The 27,257-nt window shown below is 43.8% G+C and overlaps 1 long non-coding RNA gene across 7 annotated transcripts in view; it reads right to left on the reverse strand.

Annotated features, from left to right (window-relative positions):
* The window catches only part of LOC307189342, a 417,306-nt gene that overhangs the window by 262,443 nt on the left and 127,606 nt on the right, over positions 1-27,257 (reverse strand). The window contains exon 1 of one of the 7 annotated variants that reach the window (XR_013829157.1): positions 11,980-12,236. The exons of 5 other annotated variants lie outside the window; for them this stretch is intronic. This is a non-coding gene — a long non-coding RNA (uncharacterized lncRNA). Of the gene's footprint in view, positions 1-1,882; positions 1,902-11,979; positions 12,237-27,257 lie in introns of those variants that run through there. One more of the 7 variants, XR_013829158.1, reaches the window with a different exon arrangement.

Genomic DNA, 27,257 nt, shown 5'->3' on the forward strand with positions numbered 1-27,257 from the left:
TGTAAAATCCAGAAAGGCAGGACAGGCCATGGAGAACTGGGAGCCTTGTTATGCTGATGGGCGGGATGTAAATTGCCAACAGACACTCGGGAGAAGTGTATGGTGTTTCCTGAAACATCTAAAAAACAAAGCAACAGAGCCTAGGGCACTGCCACTTATGGTCCTATAGCTTAGGGAAATTAAAATCAAAAAGACACAGCCACCCCAAAGTTTGGGACGCCTCTGTTTACAAGAACCTCGTTTACAGTACAAGTTCAACATCGCAGAAAGTGAAAAATGGATAAAGAAGTTGTGGTATTTACTTACAAAGCAATATCACTCAGCAATGAAATCTGTGTCATCAGGCCCTTAGCAGCACAATGAGTGGATTCAGGTATGATGATTCTAACTGAAATAAGTCACACAGAAAAAGAAACATCATAAGATATCAGTAATACACGGAATGTAAACTTGGCTACACAGGAACTGAATTACAGAACAGAACAGGGTCTCAAATTTAGAAAACCAACTTATGCTTGCTTAAGGGTAAAGGTGAGTTGGGGTGCTGCATAAAACCAGAGATTGAAATGAGCACAGATAAAGTTCCTTAAGTCAAATATGGAATAGACAAGAGCTACTCCTTGCTCAACGAAATGGACTCAACACCGCATATTAAACGCCTAAGAATGTACCTGACTAGTAAGTATCGTAAAACCTATGGATTGCTATGTCTCCGAAAGAGAATCAAGCATGTGTACAGGGGCATAAACGCAGCAGTGATAGGATTGGAGAGGTTCGGTGAGCAAATGAAGACCCTTTGAAGTCATATTGCATGGTACCCATTACACGGGTCTCAACTCTCCAGGTTTAAGGTATTCTTCCTTCAGCTAAAACATGCATGTGGAACCCAAGTATGATCAACCATGTGAACGGGAGACGTGTTCAAATATGTGTCAGTTTTCCTCCCCTGGTACTCGGGTGCAACATTCCAGACGCTTTACTAACACTCTCCCCACTTGGAGAGTGAGCGCCTTTAACCTCCTGTTTGGCCCAGTTTGCAATTTCTGCGGAAGATGAACAGGAATAGCGAGAACCAATGAGAGGCTAGCTGGAGGTGTCTGGACGGGCAAATTTAACTCTCATTTCCCACCAGGAAGAGGAATTAACCAAAGGCTCAGCGTGCCGTACCGGAACCAGATTAGGGCCTGAAGCCATCCTGCGGTGTTGCGGCCAGCTCAAAAGAAAGCGAGTTGAAGAAAGGAGCTCAGGGGCACTGTAATTCACAAACCTGCAGAGTTATAAATGACAGCTATCGTCCAAAAATAGACTGAAGTAAGGCTGCCAAGAGGACTTGAAAGCGGGGCAGAATTGCAGGAAACCGATTTCAGGAGGTAGACTGGAATTGCATTGAAAGCATAGGAAAAGCGGCAGAACGTCCACAATGATGCACTTGGCCAAAAAGGGCGTATGCGTTTTTTCCTGAATATATTCAGGAAAAAACGCATACGCCCTTTTTGGCCAACCAAGCAAGCTTGCAAAGGAAATCTGCACTACAATGAAGTCTCACTTCCCCCCGGTCAAAAGGGCCATCTGAAAAAAGTGTAAAATCCAGAAAGGCAGGACAGGCCATGGAGAACTGGGAGCCTTGTTATGCTGATGGGCGGGATGTAAATTGCCAACAGACACTCGGGAGAAGTGTATGGTGTTTCCTGAAACATCTAAAAAACAAAGCAACAGAGCCTAGGGAACTCCCACTTATGCTCCTATAGCTTAGGGAAATTAAAATCAAAAAGACACAGCCACCCCAAAGTTTGGGACGCCACTGTTTACAAGAACCTCGTTTACAGTACAAGTTCAACATCGCAGAAAGTGAAAAATGGATAAAGTTGTGGTATTTACTTACAAAGAAATATCACTCAGCAATGAAATCTATGTCATCAGGCCCTTAGCATCACAATGAGTGGATTCAGGTATGATGATTGTAACTGAAATAAGTCACACAGAAAAAGAAACATCATAAGATATCAGTAATACACGGAATGTAAACTTGGCTACACAGGAACTGAATTACAGAACAGAACAGGGTCTCAAATTTAGAAAACCAACTTATGCTTGCTTAAGGGTAAAGGTGAGTTGGGGTGCTGCATAAAACCAGAGATTGAAATGAGCACAGATAAAGTTCCTTAAGTCAAATATGGAATAGACAAGAGCTACTCCTTGCTCAACGAAATGGACTCAACACCGCATATTAAATGCCTAAGAATGTACCTGACTAGTAAGTATCGTAAAACCTATGGATTGCTATGTCTCCAAAAGAGAATCAAGCATGTGTACAGGGGCATAAACGCAGCAGTGATAGGATTGGAGAGGTTCGGTGAGCAAATGAAGACCCTTTGAAGTCACATTGCATGGTACCCATTACACGGGTCTCAACTCTCCAGGTTTAAGGTATTCTTCCTTCAGCTAAAACATGCATGTGGAACCCAAGTATGATCAACCATGTGAACGGGAGACGTGTTCAAATATGTCTCAGTTTTCCTCCCCTGGTACTCGGGTGCAACATTCCAGACGCTTTACTAACACTCTCCCCACTTGGAGAGTCAGCGCCTTTAACCTCCTGTTTGGCCCAGTTTGCAATTTCTGCGGAAGATGAACAGGAATAGCGAGAACCAATGAGAGGCTAGCTGGAGGTGTCTGGACGGGCAAATTTAACTCTCATTTCCCACCAGGAAGAGGAAATAACCAAAGGCTCAGCGTGCCGTACCGGAACCAGATTAGGGCCTGAAGCCATCCTGCGGTGTTGCGGCCAGCTCAAAAGAAAGCGAGTTGAAGAAAGGAGCTCAGGGGCACTGTAATTCACAAACCTGCAGAGTTATAAATGACAGCTATCGTCCAAAAATAGACTGAAGTAAGGCTGCCAAGAGGACTTGAAAGCGGGGCAGAATTGCAGGAAACCGATTTCAGGAGGTAGACTGGAATTGCATTGAAAGCATAGGAAAAGAGGCAGAACGTCCACAATGATGCACTTGGCCAAAAAGGGCGTATGTGTTTTTTCCTGAATATATTCAGGAAAAAACGCATACGCCCTTTTTGGCCAACCAAGCAAGCTTGCAAAGGAAATCTGCACTACAATGAAGTCTCACTTCCCCCCGGTCAAAAGGGCCATCTGAAAAAAGTGTAAAATCCAGAAAGGCAGGACAGGCCATGGAGAACTGGGAGCCTTGTTATGCTGATGGGCGGGATGTAAATTGCCAACAACCACTCGGGAGAAGTGTATGGTGTTTCCTGAAACATCTAAAAAACAAAGCAACAGAACCTAGGGCACTTCCACTTATGGTCCTATAGCTTAGGGAAATTAAAATCTAAAAGACACAGCCACCCCAAAGTTTGGAACGGCTCTGTTTACAAGAACCTCGTTTACAGTACAAGTTCAACATCGCAGAAAGTGAGAAATGGATAAAGAAGTTGTGGTATTTACTTACAAAGCAATATCACTCAGCAATGAAATCTGTGTCATCAGGCCCTTAGCAGCACAATGAGTGGATTCAGGTATGATGATTCTAACTGAAGTAAGTCACACAGAAAGAGAAACATCATAAGATATCAGTAATACACGGAATGTAAACTTGGCTACACAGGAACTGAATTACAGAACAGAACAGGGTCTCAAATTTAGAAAACCAACTTATGCTTGCTTAAGGTTAAAGGTGAGTTGGGGTGCTGCATAAAACCAGAGATTGAAATGAGCACAGATAAAGTTCCTTAAGTCAAATATGGAATAGACAAGAGCTACTCCTTGCTCAACGAAATGGACTCAACACCGCATATTAAACGCCTAAGAATGTACCTGACTAGTAAGTATCTTAAAACCTATGGATTGCTATGTCTCCGAAAGAGAATCAAGCATGTGTACAGGGGCATAAACGCAGCAGTGATAGGATTGGAGAGGTTCGGTGAGCAAATGAAGACCCTTTGAAGTCATATTGCATGGTACCCATTACACGGGTCTTAACTCTCCAGGTTTAAGGTATTCTTCCTTCAGCTAAAACATGCATGTGGAACCCAAGTATGATCAACCATGTGAACGGGAGACGTGTTCAAATATGTCTCAGTTTTCCTCCCCTGGTACTCGGGTGCAACATTCCAGATGCTTTACTAACACTCTCCCGACTTGGAGAGTCAGCGCCTTTAACCTCCTGTTTGACCCAGTTTGCAATTTCTGCGGAAGATGAACAGGAATAGCGAGAACCAATGAGAGACTAGCTGGAGGTGTCTGGACGGGCAAATTTAACTCTCATTTCCCAACAGGAAGAGGAAATAACCAAAGGCTCAGTGTGCCGTGCCGGAACCAGATTAGGGCCTGAAGCCATCCTGCGGTGTTGCGGCCAGGTCACAAGAAAGCGAGTTGAAGAAAGGAGCTCAGGGGCACTGTAATTCACAAACCTGCAGAGTTATAAATGACAGCTATCGTCCAAAAATAGACTGAAGTAAGGCTGCCAAGAGGACTTGAAAGCGGGGCAGAATTGCAGGAAACCGATTTCAGGAGGTAGACTGGAATTGCATTGAAAGCATAGGAAAAGAGGCAGAACGTCCACAATGATGCACTTGGCCAAAAAGGGCGTATGCGTTTTTTCCTGAATATATTCAGGAAAAAACGCATACGCCCTTTTTGGCCAACCAAGCAAGCTTGCAAAGGAAATCTGCACTACAATGAAGTCTCACTTCTCCCCGGTCAAAAGGGCCATCTGAAAAAAGTGTAAAATCCAGAAAGGCAGGACAGGCCATGGAGAACTGGGAGCCTTGTTATGCTGATGGGCGGGATGTAAATTGCCAACAACCACTCGGGAGAAGTGTATGGTGTTTCCTGAAACATCTAAAAAACAAAGCAACAGAACCTAGGGCACTTCCACTTATGGTCCTATAGCTTAGGGAAATTAAAATCAAAAAGACACAGCCACCCCAAAGTTTGGGACGCCTCTGTTTACAAGAACCTCGTTTACAGTACAAGTTCAACATCGCAGAAAGTGAAAAATGGATAAAGAAGTTGTGGTATTTACTTACAAAGCAATATCACTCAGCAATGAAATCTGTGTCATCAGGCCCTTAGCAGCACAATGAGTGGATTCAGGTATGATGATTCTAACTGAAATAAGTCACACAGAAAAAGAAACATCATAAGATATCAGTAATACACGGAATGTAAACTTGGCTACACAGGAACTGAATTACAGAACAGAACAGGGTCTCAAATTTAGAAAACCAACTTATTCTTGCTTAAGGGTAAAGGTGAGTTGGGGTGCTGCATAAAACCAGAGATTGAAATGAGCACAGATAAAGTTCCTTAAGCCAAATATGGAATAGACAAGAGCTACTCCTTGCTCAACGAAATGGACTCAACACCCCATATTAAACGCCTAAGAATGTACCTGACTAGTAAGTATCTTAAAACCTATGGATTGCTATGTCTCCGAAAGAGAATCAAGCATGTGTACAGGGGCATAAACGCAGCAGTGATAGGATTGGAGTGGTTCGGTGAGCAAATGAAGACCCTTTGAAGTCATATTGCATGGTACCCATTCCACGGGTTTCAACTACCCAGGTTTAAGGTATTCTTCCTTCAGCTAAAACATGCATGTGGAACCTAGAGTATGATCAACCATGTGATCGGGAGACGTGTTCAAATATGTCTCAGTTTTCGTACCCTGGTACTCGGGTGCAACATTCCAGACGCTTTACTAACACTCTCCCCACTTGGAGAGTCAGTCCCTTTAACCTCCTGTTTGGCCCAGTTTGCAATTTCTGCGGAAGATGAACAGGAATAGGGAGAACCAATGAGAGATTAGCTGGAGGTGTCTGGACGGGCAAATTTAACTCTCATTTCCCACCAGGAAGAGGAATTAACCAAAGGCTCAGCATACCGGGCCGGAACCAGATTAGGGCCTGAAGCCATCCTGCGGTGTTGCGGCCAGGTCACAAGAAAGCGAGTTGAAGAAAGGAGCTCAGGAGCACTGTAATTCACAAACCTGCAGAGTTATAAATGACAGCTATCGTCCAAAAATAGACTGAAGTAAGGCTGCCAAGAGGACTTGAAAGCGGGGCAGAATTGCAGGAAACCGATTTCAGGAGGTAGACTGGAATTGCATTGAAAGGATAGGAAAAGAGGCAGAACGTCCACAATGATGCACTTGGCCAAGAAGGGCGTATGCGTTTTTTCCTGAATATATTCAGGAAAAAACGCATACGCCCTTTTTGGCCAACCAAGCAAGCTTGCAAACGAAATCTGCACTACAATGAAGTCTCACTTCCCCCCGGTCAAAAGGGCCATCTGAAAAAAGTGTAAAATCCAGAAAGGCAACAGGCCATGGAGAACTGGGAGCCTTGTTATGCTGATGGGCGGGATGTAAATTGCCAACAGACACTCGGGAGAAGTGTATGGTGTTTCCTGAAACATCTAAAAAACAAAGCAACAGAGCCTAGGGCACTTCCACTTATGGTCCTATAGCTTAGGGAAATTAAAATCAAAAAGACACAGCCACCCCAAAGTTTGGAACGGCTCTGTTTACAAGAACCTCGTTTACAGTACAAGTTCAACATCGCAGAAAGTGAAAAATGGATAAAGAAGTTGTGGTATTTACTTACAAAGCAATATCACTCAGCAATGAAATCTGTGTCATCAGGCCCTTAGCAGCACAATGAGTGGATTCAGGTATGATGATTCTAACTGAAACAAGTCACACAGAAAAAGAAAAATCATAAGATATCAGTAATACACGGAATGTAAACTTGGCTACACAGGAACTGAATTACAGAACAGAACAGGGTCTCAAATTTAGAAAACCAACTTATGCTTGCTTAAGGGGAAAGGTGAGTTGGGGTGCTGCATAAAACCAGAGATTGAAATGAGCACAGATAAAGTTCCTTAAGTCAAATATGGAATAGACAAGAGCTACTCCTTGCTCAACGAAATGGATTCAACACCCCATATTAAACGCCTAAGAATGTACCTGACTAGTAAGTATCTGAAAACCTATGGATTGCTTTGTCTCCAAAAGAGAATCAAGCGTGTGTACAGGGGCATAAACGCAGCAGTGATAGGATTGGAGAGGTTCGGTGAGCAAATGAAGACCCTTTGAAGTCATATTGCATGGTACCCATTCCACGGGTTTCAACTACCCAGGTTTAAGGTATTCTTCCTTCAGCTAAAACATGCATGTGGAACCTAGAGTATGATCAACCATGTGATCGGGAGACGTGTTGAAATATGTCTCAGTTTTCCTCCCATGGTACTCGGGTGCAACATTCCAGATGCTTTACTAACACTCTCCCCACTTGGAGAGTCAGTCCCTTTAACCTCCTGTTTGGCCCAGTTTGCAATTTCTGCGGAAGATGAACAGGAATAGCGAGAACCAATGAGAGGCTAGCTGGAGGTGTCTGGACGGGCAAATTTAACTCTCATTTCCCACCAGGAAGAGGAATTAACCAAAGGCTCAGCGTGCCGTGCCGGAACCAGATTAGGGCCTGAAGCCATCCTGCGGTGTTGCGGCCAGCTGAAAAGAAAGCGAGTTGAAGAAAGGAGCTCAGGGGCACTGTAATTCACAAACCTGCAGAGTTATAAATGACAGCTATCGTCCAAAAATAGACTGAAGTAAGGCTGCCAAGAGGACTTGAAAGCGGGACAGAATTGCAGGAAACCGATTTCAGGAGGTAGACTGGAATTGCATTGAAAGCATAGGAAAAGAGGCAGAACGTCCACAATGATACACTTGGCCAAAAAGGGCGTATGCGTTTTTTCCTGAATATATTCAGGAAAAAACGCATACGCCCTTTTTGGCCAACCAAGCAAGCTTGCAAAGGAAATCTGCACTACAATGAAGTCTCACTTCCCCCCGGTCAAAAGGGCCATCTGAAAAAAGTGTAAAATCCAGAAAGGCAGGACAGGCCATGGAGAACTGGGAGCCTTGTTATGCTGATGGGCGGGATGTAAATTGCCAACAGACACTCGGGAGAAGTGTATGGTGTTTCCTGAAACATCTAAAAAACAAAGCAACAGAGCCTAGGGCACTGCCACTTATGGTCCTATAGCTTAGGGAAATTAAAATCAAAAAGACACAGCCACCCCAAAGTTTGGGACGCCTCTGTTTACAAGAACCTCGTTTACAGTACAAGTTCAACATCGCAGAAAGTGAAAAATGTGCGGCGAGCCGCTTCTGACCAGCAGAATAACGAGTCACCACACGCAAGATTCTTCTCGTATCACACTTTATTGGAGCACAGCTTAGTTGAAGAAAGATGGAAGGAAGACCCTACGCAGCAGAATATGGCAGGCTTTATACTGGCCAGCAGGTCCACACAATAGCCCTGGATTGGTGTGTGTCAGTACATGTGACAATATATTGCTACGCCTACAATCCACGGGATGCACGCGTGGCGCCTTACGCGGCACTCCCGGGTAGTGCAAGCAAGATGCAACAATGTAACTTCGCCTTCCTCTGGACCAAGAATCCAGCTCCTTCCTGGCGGCGTCCCACATCTCCCCCTTTTTCTTTATGTCCTTAGACCACACGACGGTCGCCCGTACAAGTCTTGCCCCCAAGGGGACATGGCTGTTCAAGGGCTATTGTCATGGGCGGCAGAAATCACCCTCCCATAGTGCAATGCTGCTTACAGCGCGGGGTGCAAGGGCTGATTTCGCAGAGGCTCCCACTAGGAGTGCAATGGCTCATGGCCATCCTGTGCAGGGGCAACCACTAGGACTTGTTTAGCAGGGAGATCCAGGCACCGGCAGGCTGGCCGTTTTCAATGGCCACCAAGGCTTGCATCAACATGATCTTTTGTGTGTGTGACTTACGTTTCAGACGACACACCAACCATAGGCATAGTGCAATCCCCACTGCACAAAGGATGCCAAAAGCCCCCATGCCTACCCATTCTTTAAAGAAAAGAAAAGTAGAGGATAGCCATGAAGCAAAATTCCCAAAAGAAACAGGGTGTAACTCGGTAGTATTAAGATGAATAATCTGTAATCGTTGTTCAAACAGCAGTCTCTCTGCTTCTTTGGACCAATTTCCTTTTAAATATTCTCCAATCAATTTACTTTGGTTCAAGCGTCCTATAATTTTATAGGGAGTAACACAAAGATGATTAAATTTAGCAACACAACCAAGCTGAAGCATATCATACAATTCTTCAAAGGCATCCTCCAGCAAATCCATCCGTTGATTCAAAGATAAAATGCCAGCATGCAGATGTGTATTAAAACGATTCTGATTTTCTAATGCTAGCGACGTTTGCTTTACTATATCATTAATTACAGCAGCTGATTGTACCTGATTCACCATTGCTGCAGCAGCAGTGGCGGCCGCCGTCACAGAAGCAGTTAAGGCAATTATAAGTGCAGCAGTAATCCCAAAATCCCGCCGCTGCCTCACCAAATTAACTAATGGAAAAGTAGCAGGATCTGCCTTAACTGGAATGGGAACAAATGTAGGTATACGTAGTACTACAGCAGTCTGCACGATTGTTCCATTCCAACATTGTGAAATCCAGCAAGAAATGCCCTTATTACATCCTTCTGTATCATTAGACAATAAAAACATAAAAGGGGGTTGTACACATATCACAGCTGCAGGCTTGGAATAATTATGCAAAGAATTTAGTATATTACGTATTTTCAATTTATATATTTGACTTTTATTAGCTACCTTTAAATTAGCTAATTTAACCTCCCCGCTTACATTATACAAGGTGCCATTACTAGAATGAATCATGGCCAACGCAGAAAGATCCATGCTAGCGCCAGCATCATTAGTCACAACCCAAGAATAAAACGGCCACCCTTCAGAATACCAGGTAACATTAGAAGCATTACATTCTTTTCTGCCCGCAAAAGACTTTATATTAAATGATAATCGAAAACCATGGGCAACTTGCAACGATGCAAAATCCTTACCAGCACAAGATGTAAATACCGGAGGGTACCTAACATTTGGAACACAGGATAAAAAATTTAACGTGTTATTTCCCCTGGTCTGATTAACTTTTTTATTCCTTACAGGAATCACTCCATCATGATAAAATAATAAAGTAGTCACATTCGTTAACTCTGAGCCATTTGCTCCATCACCTGAGCCAGATTGAGCACCTAAGGATATTTTGGATAAGGCTTCAGATAGCATATTAAACGGCATTTGATTATGTTTCAATGAATTATCCCAGGCAACAAGTCTTTTCCAAAATAAGCCTATACAGCTTACATTTAAATCCCAACTAAAACAAAGGGTTCTATTAATTCTAACAGAACTGCCATTATATGATATCCAATCCATATTCTGTGGATCTATACAAGGAGTATGCATAGAGCAATCACTAGCATATAAAATTGGGAATACTCGACTCTTAGCATGGACGTCTTAGGTTTAGCTCTTAACATTTTACATTGTTTCTTTAAATGTCCTGGTTTTCCACAATGGAAACAATTCCCAGACCGCACAGGATCTTGCATGCCTTTAGCAGCTGCCATTACCGCAGCGGCAAGCCCTGCATTAGACAAAGGGCCTCCAATCTCCCTGCAAGCTTTCATCTACACTTTAATGTCCTTTCCTTTAAAAGGTGTAATGGCTCGGCGGCATTCTTTTGTACATTGTTCATAAACAAGTTGTTTCACTAGAGGCATCGCCTCATTCACATTACCAAAAATTCTTCCCGCCGCTTCTATCATCCGGGCTACAAAATCAGAAAATGGCTCTGTGCCTCCCTGTATTATTTTTGTTAAATTCCCTGAGACCTCCCCTTTGTTTGGGAGGGCTCGCCATGCACGCATATTAATCTCATTTATTTGATTATAAACTTGTACAGGGAACACAGTCTGATTATTCATCCACTGTCCTTGGCCTAATAACATATCTACATTCCAGGCAGGCTGCCCATTGGCAGCATTTTCCCTCGCTTGACTGTGAGCCAAATCAGAAACAATAGACTTCCAGTCTAAATATTGCCCCATCGTTAAACACGCACGAGCAATATCTTGCCAGTCAGTAGGGGTCAAGGCATTTCTTGTAAGCCGTTGCAAAAGCATAATAGTATAATTAGCAGAAATGCCATCTCGTTTGGAAGCTTCTGCAAGATCTCTAATTAATTTATGATCTATCATATCATAATATCGCGGGCGTGTAGCCGGATCTTCAAAGACTGGAAATGCATTGGACAAAGAAGAAAAAGGAACTTGGTACCAAGCCTCGCGGGGAATAAAAGTACTTTTCGGGGGAGGAATGGAAGGCGCAGAACGCCTAGGTTGAGCAGCACTCCCTAAGGCAGGGGACAAAGCCCCAAAAGGGCCATAATGCTCCTCCTCATATTTTGCAGCAGCTTCTGCCAACTCTGCAGCGTCAGCAGGATCCAGCTCCTCATCATCTGATAAATACATGGCTTGCAAGCCAGACAATAGTGGATACAATGATTCTCGCCCAGTCTCTTGGGCGTCTGGTTGTTTAGATTTTAACTTTTTCTTAACACACATTTTCTCCTTATTATTTACTAATTCTTTTTTTGTAGGCCTATCATCTGTAGCTTTATGACTGCCTGCTTCAGAAGCACTATCTTGATATGACCGCAAAACTTGCGTCGCTTGTTTCACTATGTCTGTACACTTTCCCTCCTTCAAACAAGATCTAACTAAATTCCACAAAGGGAAAGTCCCACAGCACAGCTTACCCTCCTCATGAAAACGGTGCAAATCTTTTCCTAATTTCTCCCATGAAGGGATAGTCAAAGTACCTGAAACTCCAAACCATGGCGCTGCTTGATCTATATCATTCAGTAAACGGCCAATAGTCTTGTGAGATAACACCAACCCCCGATCCCGTAAAAGTAGCTGTATCGGCTCATAAAAATTTGCCGTGGGGTTAACAGGAGTATTCCCCATCATGTACTTTTACTGACCTTCACTAAAAGATTAACACCATTACACACAACAAGATAGTGCAAGGCACAGAAGCTACGTACCGGCAAAATTACCGGTTCACTCCGTGTGTCGAGTTCTGAATCGGTCCTCCATGCAGGGCGCGAAGTTCCCGGGTTTCGGCACCACTTGCGGCGAGCCGCTTCTGACCAGCAGAATAACGAGTCACCACACGCAAGATTCTTCTCGTATCACACTTTATTGGAGCACAGCTTAGTTGAAGAAAGATGGAAGGAAGACCCTACGCAGCAGAATATGGCAGGCTTTATACTGGCCAGCAGGTCCACACAATAGCCCTGGATTGGTGTCTGTCAGTACATGTGACAATATATTGCTACGCCTACAATCCACGGGATGCACGCGTGGCGCCTTACGCGGCACTCCCGGGTAGTGCAAGCAAGATGCAACAATGTAACTTCGCCTTCCTCTGGACCAAGAATCCAGCTCCTTCCTGGCGGCGTCCCACAAAAATGGATAAAGAAGTTGTGGTATTTACTTACAAAGCAATATCACTCAGCAATGAAATCTATGTCATCAGGCCCTTAGCATCACAATGAGTGGATTCAGGTATGATGATTGTAACTGAAATAAGTCACACAGAAAAAGAAACATCATAAGATATCAGTAATACACGGAATGTAAACTTGGCTACACAGGAACTGAATTACAGAACAGAACAGGGTCTCAAATTTAGAAAACCAACTTATGCTTGCTTAAGGGGAAAGGTGAGTTGGGGTGCTGCATAAAACCAGAGATTGAAATGAGCACAGATAAAGTTCCTTAAGTCAAATATGGAATAGACAAGAGCTACTCCTTGCTCAACGAAATGGACTCAACACCGCATATTAAACGCCTAAGAATGTACCTGACTAGTAAGTATCGTAAAACCTATGGATTGCTATGTCTCCGAAAGAGAATCAAGCATGTGTACAGGGAAATAAACGCAGCAGTGATAGGATTGGAGAGGTTCGGTGAGCAAATGAAGACCCTTTGAAGTCATATTGCATGGTACCCATTACACGGGTCTCAACTCTCCAGGTTTAAGGTATTCTTCCTTCAGCTAAAACATGCATGTGGAACCCAAGTATGATCAACCATGTGAACGGGAGACGTGTTCAAATATGTCTCAGTTTTCCTCCCCTGGTACTCGGGTGCAACATTCCAGACGCTTTACTAACACTCTCCCCACTTGGAGAGTCAGCGCCTTTAACCTCCTGTTTGGCCCAGTTTGCAATTTCTGCGGAAGATGAACAGGAATAGCGAGAACCAATGAGAGGCTAGCTGGAGGTGTCTGGACGGGCAAATTTAACTCTCATTTCCCACCAGGAAGAGGAATTAACCAAAGGCTCAGCGTGCCGGGCCGGAACCAGATTAGGGCCTGAAGCCATCCTGCGGTGTTGCGGCCAGGTCACAAGAAAGCGAGTTGAAGAAAGGAGCTCAGGGGCACTGTAATTCACAAACCTGCAGAGTTATAAATGACAGCTATCGTCCAAAAATAGACTGAAGTAAGGCTGCCAAGAGGACTTGAAAGCGGGGCAGAATTGCAGGAAACCGATTTCAGGAGGTAGACTGGAATTGCATTGAAAGCATAGGAAAAGAGGCAGAACGTCCACAATGATGCACTTGGCCAAAAAGGGCGTATGCGTTTTTTCCTGAATATATTCAGGAAAAAACGCATACGCCCTTTTTGGCCAACCAAGCAAGCTTGCAAAGGAAATCTGCACTACAATGAAGTCTCACTTCCCCCCGGTCAAAAGGGCCATCTGAAAAAAGTGTAAAATCCAGAAAGGCAGGACAGGCCATGGAGAACTGGGAGCCTTGTTATGCTGATGGGCGGGATGTAAATTGCCAACAGACACTCGGGAGAAGTGTATGGTGTTTCCTGAAACATCTAAAAAACAAAGCAACAGAGCCTAGGGCACTGCCACTTATGGTCCTATAGCTTAGGGAAATTAAAATCAAAAAGACACAGCCACCCCAAAGTTTGGGACGCCTCTGTTTACAAGAACCTCGTTTACAGTACAAGTTCAACATCGCAGAAAGTGAAAAATGGATAAAGAAGTTGTGGTATTTACTTACCAAGCAATATCACTCAGCAATGAAATCTATGTCATCAGGCCCTTAGCATCACAATGAGTGGATTCAGGTATGATGATTCTAACTGAAATAAGTCACACAGAAAAAGAAACATCATAAGATATCAGTAATACACGGAATGTAAACTTGGCTACACAGGAACTGAATTACAGAACAGAACAGGGTCTCAAATTTAGAAAACCAACTTATGCTTGCTTAAGGGTAAAGGTGAGTTGGGGTGCTGCATAAAACCAGAGATTGAAATGAGCACAGATAAAGTTCCTTAAGTCAAATATGGAATAGACAAGAGCTACTCCTTGCTCAACGAAATGGACTCAACACCGCATATTAAACGCCTAAGAATGTACCTGACTAGTAAGTATCGTAAAACCTATGGATTGCTATGTCTCCGAAAGAGAATCAAGCATGTGTACAGGGGCATAAACGCAGCAGTGATAGGATTGGAGAGGTTCGGTGAGCAAATGAAGACCCTTTGAAGTCATATTGCATGGTACCCATTACACGGGTCTCAACTCTCCAGGTTTAAGGTATTCTTCCTTCAGCTAAAACATGCATGTGGAACCCAAGTATGATCAACCATGTGAACGGGAGACGTGTTCAAATATGTCTCAGTTTTCCTCCCCTGGTACTCGGGTGCAACATTCCAGACGCTTTACTAACACTCTCCCGACTTGGAGAGTCAGTCCCTTTAACCTCCTGTTTGGCCCAGTTTGCAATTTCTGCGGAAGATGAACAGGAATAGCGAGAACCAATGAGAGGCTAGCTGGAGGTGTCTGGACGGGCAAATTTAACTCTCATTTCCCACCAGGAAGAGGAAATAACCAAAGGCTCAGCGTGCCGTACCGGAACCAGATTAGGGCCTGAAGCCATCCTGCGGTGTTGCGGCCAGCTCAAAAGAAAGCGAGTTGAAGAAAGGAGCTCAGGGGCACTGTAATTCACAAACCTGCAGAGTTATAAATGACAGCTATCGTCCAAAAATAGACTGAAGTAAGGCTGCCAAGAGGACTTGAAAGCGGGGCAGAATTGCAGGAAACCGATTTCAGGAGGTAGACTGGAATTGCATTGAAAGCATAGGAAAAGAGGCAGAACGTCCACAATGATGCACTTGGCCAAAAAGGGCGTATGCATTTTTTCCTGAATATATTCAGGAAAAAACGCATACGTCCTTTTTGGCCAACCAAGCAAGCTTGCAAAGGAAATCTGCACTACAATGAAGTCTCACTTCCCCCCGGTCAAAAGGGTCATCTGAAAAAAGTGTAAAATCCAGAAAGGCAACAGGCCATTGAGAACTGGGAGCCTTGTTATGCTGATGGGCGGGATGTAAATTGCCAACAGACACTTGGGAGAAGTGTATGGTGTTTCCTGAAACATCTAAAAAACAAAGCAACAGAGCCTAGGGCACTTCCACTTATGGTCCTATAGCTTAGGGAAATTAAAATCAAAAAGACACAGCCACCCCAAAGTTTGGAACGGCTCTGTTTACAAGAACCTCGTTTACAGTACAAGTTCAACATCGCAGAAAGTGAAAAATGGATAAAGAAGTTGTGGTATTTACTTACAAAGCAATATCACTCAGCAATGAATTCTATGTCATCAGGCCCTTAGCATCACAATGAGTGGATTGAGGTATGATGATTCTAACTGAAATAAGTCACACAGAAAAAGAAACATCATAAGATATCAGTAATACACGGAATGTAAACTTGGCTACACAGGAACTGAATTACAGAACAGAACAGGGTCTCAAATTTAGAAAACCAACTTATGCTTGCTTAAGGGTAAAGGTGAGTTGGGGTGCTGCATAAAACCAGAGATTGAAATGAGCACAGATAAAGTTCCTTAAGCCAAATATGGAATAGACAAGAGCTACTCCTTGCTCAACGAAATGGACTCAAAACCCCATATTAAACCCCTAAGAATGTACCTGACTAGTAAGTATCTTAAAACCTATGGATTGCTATGTCTCCAAAAGAGAATCAAGCGTGTGTACAGGGGAATAAACGCAGCAGTGATAGGATTGGAGAGGTTCGGTGAGCAAATGAAGACCCTTTGAAGTCATATTGCATGGTACCCATTACACGGGTCTCAACTCTCCAGGTTTAAGGTATTCTTCCTTCAGCTAAAACATGCATGTGGAACCCAGAGTATGATCAACCATGTGAACGGGAGACGTGTTCAAATATGTCTCAGTTTTCCTCCCCTGGTACTCGGGTGCAACATTCCAGACGCTTTACTAACACTCTCCCGACTTGGAGAGTCAGTCCCTTTAACCTCCTGTTTGGCCCAGTTTGCAATTTCTGCGGAAGATGAACAGGAATAGCGAGAACCAATGAGAGGCTAGCTGGAGGTGTCTGGACGGGCAAATTTAACTCTCATTTCCCACCAGGAAGAGGAATTAACCAAAGGCTCAGCATGCCGGGCCGGAACCAGATTAGGGCCTGAAGCCATCCTGCGGTGTTGCGGCCAGGTCACAAGAAAGCGAGTTGAAGAAAGGAGCTCAGGGGCACTGTAATTCACAAACCTGCAGAGTTATAAATGACAGCTATCGTCCAAAAATAGACTGAAGTAAGGCTGCCAAGAGGCCTTGAAAGCGGGGCAGAATTGCAGGAAACCGATTTCAGGAGGTAGACTGGAATTGCATTGAAAGCATAGGAAAAGAGGCAGAACGTCCACAATGATGCACTTGGCCAAAAAGGGCGTATGCGTTTTTTCCTGAATATATTCAGGAAAAAACGCATACGCCCTTTTTGGCCAACCAAGCAAGCTTGCAAAGAAATCTGCACTACAATGAAGTCTCACTTCCCCCCGGTCAAAAGGGCCATCTGAAAAAAGTGTAAAATCCAGAAAGACAACAGGCCATTGAGAACTGGGAGCCTTGTTATGCTGATGGGCGGGATGTAAATTGCCAACAGAAACTCGGGAGAAGTGTATGGTGTTTCATGAAACATCTAAAAAACAAAGCAACAGAGCCTAGGGCACTGTCACTTATGGTCCTATAGCTTAGGGAAATTAAAATCAAAAAGACACAGCCACCCCAAAGTTTGGGACGCCTCTGTTTACAAGAACCTCGTTTACAGTACAAGTTCAACATCGCAGAAAGTGAAAAATGGATAAAGACGTTGTGGTATTTACTTACAAAGCAATATCACTCAGCAATGAAATCTGTGTCATCAGGCCCTTAGCAGCACAATGAGTGGATTCAGGTATGATGATTCTAACTGAAATAAGTCACACAGAAAAAGAAACATCATAAGATATCAGTAATACACGGAATGTAAACTTGGCTACACAAGAACTGAATTACAGAACAGAACAGGGTCTCAAATTTAGAAAACCAACTTATGCTTGCTTAAGGGGAAAGGTGAGTTGGGGTGCTGCATAAAACCAGAGATTGAAATGAGCACAGATAAAGTTCCTTAAGCCAAATATGGAATAGACAAGAGCTACTCCTTGCTCAACGAAATGGACTCAACAACGCATATTAAACGCCTAAGAATGTACCTGACTAGTAAGTATCGTAAAACCTATGGATTGCTATGTCTCCAAAAGAGAATCAAGCATGTGTACAGGGGCATAAACGCAGCAGTGATAGGATTGGATTGGTTCGGGGAGCAAATGAAGACCCTTTGAAGTCATATTGCATGGTACCCATTACACGGGTCTCAACTCTCCAGGTTTAAGGTATTCTTCCTTCAGCTAAAACATGCATGTGGAACCCAAGTATGATCAACCATGTGAATGGGAGACGTGTTCAAATATGTCTCAGTTTTCCTCCCCTGGTACTCGGGTGCAACATTCCAGACGCTTTACTAACACTCTCCCCACTTGGAGAGTCAGCGCCTTTAACCTCCTGTTTGGCCCAGTTTGCAATTTCTGCGGAAGATGAACAGGAATAGCGAGAACCAATGAGAGGCTAGCTGGAGGTGTCTGGACGGGCAAATTTAACTCTCATTTCCCACCAGGAAGAGGAATTAACCAAAGGCTCAGCGTGCCGTGCCGGAACCAGATTAGGGCCTGAAGCCATCCTGCGGTGTTGCGGCCAGGTCACAAGAAAGCGAGTTGAAGAAAGGAGCTCAGGGGCACTGTAATTCACAAACCTGCAGAGTTATAAATGACAGCTATCGTCCAAAAATAGACTGAAGTAAGGCTGCCAAGAGGACTTGAAAGCGGGGCAGAATTGCAGGAAACCGATTTCAGGAGGTAGACTGGAATTGCATTGAAAGCATAGGAAAAGAGGCAGAACGTCCACAATGATGCACTTGGCCAAAAAGGGCGTATGCGTTTTTTCCTGAATATATTCAGGAAAAAACGCATACGCCCTTTTTGGCCAACCAAGCAAGCTTGCAAAGGAAATCTGCACTACAATGAAGTCTCACTTCCCCCTGGTCAAAAGGGCCATCTGAAAAATGTGTAAAATCCAGAAAGGCAACAGGCCATTGAGAACTGGGAGCCTTGTTATGCTGATGGGCGGGATGTAAATTGCCAACAGACACTTGGGAGAAGTGTATGGTGTTTCCTGAAACATCTAAAAAACAAAGCAACAGAGCCTAGGGCACTGCCACTTATGGTCCTATAGCTTAGGGAAATTAAAATCAAAAAGACACAGCCACCCCAAAGTTTTGAACGGCTCTATTTACAAGAACCTCGTTTACAGTACAAGTTCAACATCGCAGAAAGTGAAAAATGGATAAAGAACTTGTGGTACTTAGGTACAATGCAGTATCACTCAGCAATGAAATCTATGTCATCAGGCCCATAGCAGCATAATCAGTAGATTCAGGTACGATGATTCTAACTGAAATAAGTCACACAGAAAAAGGAACATCATAAGATATCACTAATACACGGAATGTAAACTTGGCTACACAGGAACTCAATTCCAAAACAGAACAGGTTCTCAAATTTAGAAAACCAACTTCTGCTTGCTTAAGGGGAAAGGTGAGTTGGGTTGCTGCATAAAACCAGAGATTGAAATGAGCACAGATAAAGTTCCTTAAGCCAAATATGGAATAGACAAGAGCTACTCCTTGCTCAACGAAATGGACTCAACACCGCATATTAAACGCCTAAGAATGTACCTGACTAGTAAGTATCTTAAAACCTATGGATTGCTATGTCTCCGAAAGAGAATCAAGCATGTGTACAGGGGCATAAACGCAGCAGTGATAGGATTGGAGAGGTTCGGTGAGCAAATGAAGACCCTTTGAAGTCATATTGCATGGTACCCATTCCACGGGTTTCAACTACCCAGGTTTTAGGTATTCTTCCTTCAGCTAAAACATGCATGTGGAACCCAGAGTATGATCAACCATGTGATCGGGAGACGTGTTCAAATATGTCTCAGTTTTCCTCCCCTGGTACTCGGGTGCAACATTCCAGACGCTTTACTAACTCTCTCCCCACTTGGAGAGTCAGCGCCTTTAACCTCCTGTTTGGCCCAGTTTGCAATTTCTGCGGAAGATGAACAGGAATAGCGAGAACCAATGAGAGGCTAGCTGGAGGTGTCTGGACGGGCAAAATTAACTCTCATTTCCCAACAGGAAGAGGAAATAACCAAAGGCTCAGCGTGCCGTACCGGAACCAGATTAGGGCCTGAAGCCATCCTGCGGTGTTGCGGCCAGGTCACAAGAAAGCGAGTTGAAGAAAGGAGCTCAGGGGCACTGTAATTCACAAACCTGCAGAGTTATAAATGACAGCTATCGTCCAAAAATAGACTGAAGTAAGGCTGCCAAGAGGACTTGAAAGCGGGGCAGAATTGCAGGAAACCGATTTCAGGAGGTAGACTGGAATTGCATTGAAAGCATAGGAAAAGAGGCAGAACGTCCACAATGATGCACTTGGCCAAAAAGGGCGTATGCGTTTTTTCCTGAATATATTCAGGAAAAAACGCATACGCCCTTTTTGGCCAACCAAGCAAGCTTGCAAAGGAAATCTGCACTACAATGAAGTCTCACTTCCCCCCGGTCAAAAGGGCCATCTGAAAAAAGTGTAAAATCCAGAAAGGCAGGACAGGCCATGGAGAACTGGGAGCCTTGTTATGCTGATGGGCGGGATGTAAATTGCCAACAACCACTCGGGAGAAGTGTATGGTGTTTCCTGAAACATCTAAAAAACAAAGCAACAGAGCCTAGGGCACTGCCACTTATGGTCCTATAGCTTAGGGAAATTAAAATCAAAAAGACACAGCCACCCCAAAATTTGGAACGGCTCTGTTTACAAGAACCTCGTTTACAGTACAAGTTCAACATCACAGAATGTGAAAAATGGATAAAGAAGTTGTGGTATTTACTTACAAAGCAATATCACTCAGCAATGAAATCTGTGTCATCAGGCCCTTAGCAGCACAATGAGTGGATTCAGGTATGATGATTCTAACTGAAGTAAGTCACACAGAAAAAGAAACATCATAAGATATCAGTAATACACGGAATGTAAACTTGGCTACACAGGAACTGAATTACAGAACAGAACAGGGTCTCAAATTTAGAAAACCAACTTATGCTTGCTTAAGGGGAAAGGTGAGTTGGGGTGCTGCATAAAACCAGAGATTGAAATGAGCACAGATAAAGTTCCTTAAGTCAAATATGGAATAGACAAGAGCTACTCCTTGCTCAACGAAATGGACTCAACACCGCATATTAAACGCTTAAGAATGTACCTGACTAGTAAGTATCTTAAAACCTATGGATTGCTATGTCTCCGAAAGAGAATCAAGCATGTGTACAGGGGCATAAACGCAGCAGTGATAGGATTGGAGAGGTTCGGTGAGCAAATGAAGACCCTTTGAAGTCATATTGCATGGTACCCATTCCACGGGTTTCAACTACCCAGGTTTAAGGTATTCTTCCTTCAGCTAAAACATGCATGTGGAACCTAGAGTATGATCAACCATGTGATCGGGAGACGTGTTCAAATATGTCTCAGTTTTCGTACCCTGGTACTCGGGTGCAACATTCCAGACGCTTTACTAACACTCTCCCGCCTTGGAGAGTCAGTCCCTTTAACCTCCCGTTTGGCCCAGTTTGCAATTTCTGCGGAAGATGAACAGGAATAGCGAGAACCAATGAGAGGCTAGCTGGAGGTGTCTGGACGGGCAAATTTAACTCTCATTTCCCACCAGGAAGAGGAATTAACCAAAGGCTCAGCGTGCCGTGCCGGAACCAGATTAGGGCCTGAAGCCATCCTGCGGTGTTGCGGCCAGCTCAAAAGAAAGCGAGTTGAAGAAAGGAGCTCAGGGGCACTGTAATTCACAAACCTGCAGAGTTATAAATGACAGCTATCGTCCAAAAATAGACTGAAGTAAGGCTGCCAAGAGGACTTGAAAGCGGGGCAGAATTGCAGGAAACCGATTTCAGGAGGTAGACTGGAATTGCATTGAAAGCATAGGAAAAGAGGCAGAACGTCCACAATGATGCACTTGGCCAAAAAGGGCGTATGCGTTTTTTCCTGAATATATTCAGGAAAAAACGCATACGCCCTTTTTGGCCAACCAAGCAAGCTTGCAAAGGAAATCTGCACTACAATGAAGTCTCACTTCCCCCCGGTCAAAAGGGCCATCTGAAAAAAGTGTAAAATCCAGAAAGGCAACAGGCCATTGAGAACTGGGAGCCTTGTTATGCTGATGGGCGGGATGTAAATTGCCAACAGACACTTGGGAGAAGTGTATGGTGTTTCCTGAAACATCTAAAAAACAAAACAACAGAGCCTAGGGCACTTCCACTTATGGTCCTATAGCTTAGGGAAATTAAAATCAAAAAGACACAGCCACCCCAAAGTTTTGAACGGCTCTGTTTACAAGAACCTCGTTTACAGTACAAGTTCAACATCACAGAAAGTGAAAAATGGATAAAGAACTTGTGGTAGTTACGTACAATGCAGAATCACTCAGCAATGAAATCTATGTCATCAGGCCCGTAGCAGCATAATGAGTAGATTCAGGTACGATGATTCTAACTGAAATAAGTCACACAGAAAAAGAAACATCATAAGATATCACTAATACACGGAATGTAAACTTGGCTACACAGGAACTGAATTCCAAAACAGAATAGGTTCTCAAATTTAGAAAACCAACTTATGCTTGCTTAAGGGGAAAGGTGAGTTGGGTTGCTGCATAAAACCAGAGATTGAAATGAGCACAGATAAAGTTCCTTAAACGAAATATGGAATAGACAAGAGCTACTCCTTGCTCAACGAAATGGACTCAACACCGCATATTAAACGCCTAAGAATGTACCTGACTAGTAAGTATCTTAAAACCTATGGATTGCTATGTCTCCGAAAGAGAATCAAGCATGTGTACAGGGGCATAAACGCAGCAGTGATAGGATTGGAGAGGTTCGGTGAGCAAATGAAGACCCTTTGAAGTCATATTGCATGGTACCCATTCCACGGGTTTCAACTACCCAGGTTTTAGGTATTCTTCCTTCAGCTAAAACATGCATGTGGAACCCAGAGTATGATCAACCATGTGATCGGGAGACGTGTTCAAATATGTCTCAGTTTTCTTCCCCTGGTACTCGGGTGCAACATTCCAGATGCTTTACTAACTCTCTCCCCACTTGGAGAGTCAGCGCCTTTAACCTCCTGTTTGGCCCAGTTTGCAATTTCTGCGGAAGATGAACAGGAATAGTGAGAACCAATGAGAGGCTAGCTGGAGGTGTCTGGACGGGCAAATTTAACTCTCATTTCCCACCAGGAAGAGGAAATAACCAAAGGCTCAGCGTGCCGTACCGGAACCAGATTAGGGCCTGAAGCCATCCTGTGGTGTTGCGGCCAGCTCAAAAGAAAGCGAGTTGAAGAAAGGAGCTCAGGGGCACTGTAATTCACAAACCTGCAGAGTTATAAATGACAGCTATCGTCCAAAAATAGACTGAAGTAAGGCTGCCAAGAGGACTTGAAAGCGGGGCAGAATTGCAGGAAACCGATTTCAGGAGGTAGACTGGAATTGCATTGAAAGCATAGGAAAAGAGGCAGAACGTCCACAATGATGCACTTGGCCAAAAAGGGCGTATGCGTTTTTTCCTGAATATATTCAGGAAAAAACGCATACGCCCTTTTTGGCCAACCAAGCAAGCTTGCAAAGGAAATCTGCACTACAATGAAGTCTCACTTCTCCCCGGTCAAAAGGGCCATCTGAAAAAAGTGTAAAATCCAGAAAGGCAGGACAGGCCATGGAGAACTGGGAGCCTTGTTATGCTGATGGGCGGGATGTAAATTGCCAACAGACACTCGGGAGAAGTGTATGGTGTTTCCTGAAACATCTAAAAAACAAAGCAACAGAGCCTAGGGCACTGCCACTTATGGTCCTATAGCTTAGGGAAATTAAAATCAAAAAGACACAGCCACCCCAAAGTTTGGGACGCCTCTGTTTACAAGAACCTCGTTTACAGTACAAGTTCAACATCGCAGAAAGTGAAAAATGGATAAAGAAGTTGTGGTATTTACTTACAAAGCAATATCACTCAGCAATGAAATCTGTGTCATCAGGCCCTTAGCAGCACAATGAGTGGATTCAGGTATGATGATTCTAACTGAAATAAGTCACACAGAAAAAGAAACATCATAAGATATCAGTAATACACGGAATGTAAACTTGGCTACACAGGAACTGAATTACAGAACAGAACAGGGTCTCAAATTTAGAAAACCAACTTATGCTTGCTTAAGGGTAAAGGTGAGTTGGGGTGCTGCATAAAACCAGAGATTGAAATGAGCACAGATAAAGTTCCTTAAGTCAAATATGGAATAGACAAGAGCTACTCCTTGCTCAACGAAATGGACTCAACACCGCATATTAAACGCCTAAGAATGTACCTGACTAGTAAGTATCGTAAAACCTATGGATTGCTATGTCTCCGAAAGAGAATCAAGCATGTGTACAGGGGCATAAACGCAGCAGTGATAGGATTGGAGAGGTTCGGTGAGCAAATGAAGACCCTTTGAAGTCATATTGCATGGTACCCATTACACGGGTCTCAACTCTCCAGGTTTAAGGTATTCTTCCTTCAGCTAAAACATGCATGTGGAACCCAAGTATGATCAACCATGTGAACGGGAGACGTGTTCAAATATGTGTCAGTTTTCCTCCCCTGGTACTCGGGTGCAACATTCCAGACGCTTTACTAACACTCTCCCCACTTGGAGAGTGAGCGCCTTTAACCTCCTGTTTGGCCCAGTTTGCAATTTCTGCGGAAGATGAACAGGAATAGCGAGAACCAATGAGAGGCTAGCTGGAGGTGTCTGGACGGGCAAATTTAACTCTCATTTCCCACCAGGAAGAGGAAATAACCAAAGGCTCAGCGTGCCGTACCGGAACCAGATTAGGGCCTGAAGCCATCCTGCGGTGTTGCGGCCAGCTCAAAAGAAAGCGAGTTGAAGAAAGGAGCTCAGGGGCACTGTAATTCACAAACCTGCAGAGTTATAAATGACAGCTATCGTCCAAAAATAGACTGAAGTAAGGCTGCCAAGAGGACTTGAAAGCGGGGCAGAATTGCAGGAAACCGATTTCAGGAGGTAGACTGGAATTGCATTGAAAGCATAGGAAAAGAGGCAGAACGTCCACAATGATGCACTTGGACAAAAAGGGCGTATGCGTTTTTTCCTGAATATATTCAGGAAAAAACGCATACGCCCTTTTTGGCCAACCAAGCAAGCTTGCAAAGGAAATCTGCACTACAATGAAGTCTCACTTCCCCCCGGTCAAAAGGGCCATCTGTAAAAAGTGTAAAATCCAGAAAGGCAACAGGCCATTGAGAACTGGGAGCCTTTTTATGCTGATGGGCCTGATGTAAATTGCCAACAGACACTTGGGAGAAGTGTATGGTGTTTCCTGAAACATCTAAAAAACAAAGCAACAGAGCCTAGGGCACTTCCACTTATGGTCCTATAGCTTAGGGAAATTAAAATCAAAAAGACACAGCCACCCCAAAGTTTGGAACGGCTCTGTTTACAAGAACCTCGTTTACAGTACAAGTTCAACATCGCAGAAAGTGAAAAATGGATAAAGAAGTTGTGGTATTTACTTACAAAGCAATATCACTCAGCAATGAAATCTGTGTCATCAGGCCCTTAGCAGCACAATGAGTGGATTCAGGTATGATGATTCTAACTGAAGTAAGTCACACAGAAAAAGAAACATCATAAGATATCAGTAATACACGGAATGTAAACTTGGCTACACAGGAACTGAATTACAGAACAGAACAGGGTCTCAAATTTAGAAAACCAACTTATGCTTGTTTAAGGGTAAAGGTGAGTTGGGGTGCTGCATAAAACCAGAGATTGAAATGAGCACAGATAAAGTTCCTTAAGTCAAATATGGAATAGACAAGAGCTACTCCTTGCTCAACGATATGGACTCAACACCGCATATTAAACGCCTAAGAATGTACCTGACAAGTATCGTAAAACCTATGGATTGCTATGTCTCCAAAAGAGAATCAAGCATGTGTACAGGGGCATAAACGCAGCAGTGATAGGATTGGAGAGGTTCGGTGAGCAAATGAAGACCCTTTGAAGTCATATTGCATGGTACCCATTACACGGGTCTCAACTCTCCAGGTTTAAGGTATTCTTCCTTCAGCTAAAACATGCATGTGGAACCCAAGCATGATCAACCATGTGAACGGGAGACGTGTTCAAATATGTGTCAGTTTTCCTCCCCTGGTACTCGGGTGCAACATTCCAGACGCTTTACTAACACTCTCCCGACTTGGAGAGTCAGCACCTTTAACCTCCTGTTTGGCCCAGTTTGCAATTTCTGCGGAAGATGAACAGGAATAGCGAGAACCAATGAGAGACTAGCTGGAGGTGTCTGAACGGGCAAATTTAACTCTCATTTCCCACCAGGAAGAGGAATTAACCAAAGGCTCAGCATGCCGGGCCAGAACCAGATTAGGGCCTGAAGCCATCCTGCGGTGTTGCGGCCAGGTCACAAGAAAGCGAGTTGAAGAAAGGAGCTCAGGGGCACTGTAATTCACAAACCTGCAGAGTTATAAATGACAGCTATCGTCCAAAAATAGACTGAAGTAAGGCTGCCAAGAAGACTTGAAAGCGGGGCAGAATTGCAGGAAACCGATTTCAGGAGGCAGACTGGAATTGCATTGAAAGCATAGGAAAAGAGGCAGAACGTCCACAATGATGCACTTGGCCAAAAAGGGCGTATGCGTTTTTTCCTGAATATATTCAGGAAAAAACGCATACGCCCTTTTTGGCCAACCAAGCAAGCTTGCAAAGGAAATCTGCACTACAATGAAGTCTCACTTCCCCCCGGTCAAAAGGGCCATCTGAAAAAAGTGTAAAATCCAGAAAGGCAACAGGCCATGGAGAACTGGGAGCCTTGTTATGATGATGGGCGGGATGTAAATTGCCAACAGACACTCGGGAGAAGTGTATGGTGTTTCCTGAAACATCTAAAAAACAAAGCAACAGAGCCTAGGGCACTGCCACTTATGGTCCTATAGCTTAGGGAAATTAAAATCAAAAAGACACAGCCACCCCAAAGTTTGGGACGCCTCTGTTTACAAGAACCTCGTTTACAGTACAAGTTCAACATCGCAGAAAGTGAAAAATGGATAAAGAAGTTGTGGTATTTACTTACAAAGCAATATCACTCAGCAATGAAATCTGTGTCATCAGGCCCTTAGCAGCACAATGAGTGGATTCAGGTATGATGATTCTAACTGAAGTAAGTCACACAGAAAAAGAAACATCATAAGATATCAGTAATACATGGAATGTAAACTTGGCTACACAGGAACTAAATTACAGAACAGAACAGGGACTCAAATTTAGAAAAACAACTTATGCTTGCTTAAGGGTAAAGGTGAGTTGGGGTGCTGCATAAAACCAGAGATTGAAATGAGCACAGATAAAGTTCCTTAAGCCAAATATGGAATAGACAAGAGCTACTCCTTGCTCAACGAAAGGGACTCAACACCGCATATTAAACGCCTAAGAATGTACCTGACTTGTAAGTATCTTAAAACCTATGGATTGCTATGTCTCCAAAAGAGAATCAAGCATGTGTACAGGGGCATAAACGCAGCAGTGATAGGATTAGAGAGGTTCGGTGAGCAAATGAAGACCCTTTGAAGTCATATTGCATGGTACCCATTCCACGGGTTTCAACTACCCAGGTTTAAGGTATTCTTCCTTCAGCTAAAACATGCATGTGGAACCTAGAGTATGATCAACCATGTGATCGGGAGACGTGTTCAAATAT

This window comes from Stenella coeruleoalba (genome assembly GCF_951394435.1).
Source record: "Stenella coeruleoalba genome assembly, chromosome: 7".
In the NCBI taxonomy this organism is placed as follows: Eukaryota; Metazoa; Chordata; class Mammalia; order Artiodactyla; family Delphinidae; genus Stenella; species Stenella coeruleoalba.